Below are 566 nucleotides of genomic sequence, written 5' to 3'. Positions count from 1 at the left end.
CAAATCTGCTGCACAAGATCTTTTTAAAGTGTTGAAGAGCAAAGATGTCAGCTTGAGGACTAAGGTACCCCTGACCCAAGCCATGGTATTTTCAATAACCTCATATGCATGTGGAAGCTGGACAGTGAATAAAGAAGACCGTGGAAGAATTGATGCTTTTGAGTTATGGTGTTGGAGAAGAATATTGAAAATGCAATGGGCTGCCAAAAGAACCAATAGATCTGTGTTGGAAGAAGTGCAGCCAGAGTGATCTTTGTAGGCCAGGATGGCCAAACTTTGTCTTTCATACTTCGGATATATTGTCAGGAGGGACCAGTCGCTGGAGAAGGATATCATGTTTGGTAAAGTGTGGGGTCAGAGAAAAAGAGGAAGACCCCTAGCGAGATGTACTGGCAAAGTGGCAGCATCAATGGGCTCAAGCACTGCTACAGTTGTGGGTTGTACCAGGATCAGGCAGTGTTTCAATCTGTTGTGCATAGGGTCGCTATGAATTGGTACCTACTCGATGACACCTAACAACAACAACAACAACAAAAGGTTTAAAGATAAGATCAAAATTATATATA

This window comes from Chrysochloris asiatica, unplaced genomic scaffold, assembly GCF_000296735.1.
Source record: "Chrysochloris asiatica unplaced genomic scaffold, ChrAsi1.0 scaffold00062, whole genome shotgun sequence".
Classification (NCBI taxonomy): Eukaryota; Metazoa; Chordata; class Mammalia; order Afrosoricida; family Chrysochloridae; genus Chrysochloris; species Chrysochloris asiatica.
Note: the sequence above shows the minus strand (reverse complement) of the source record.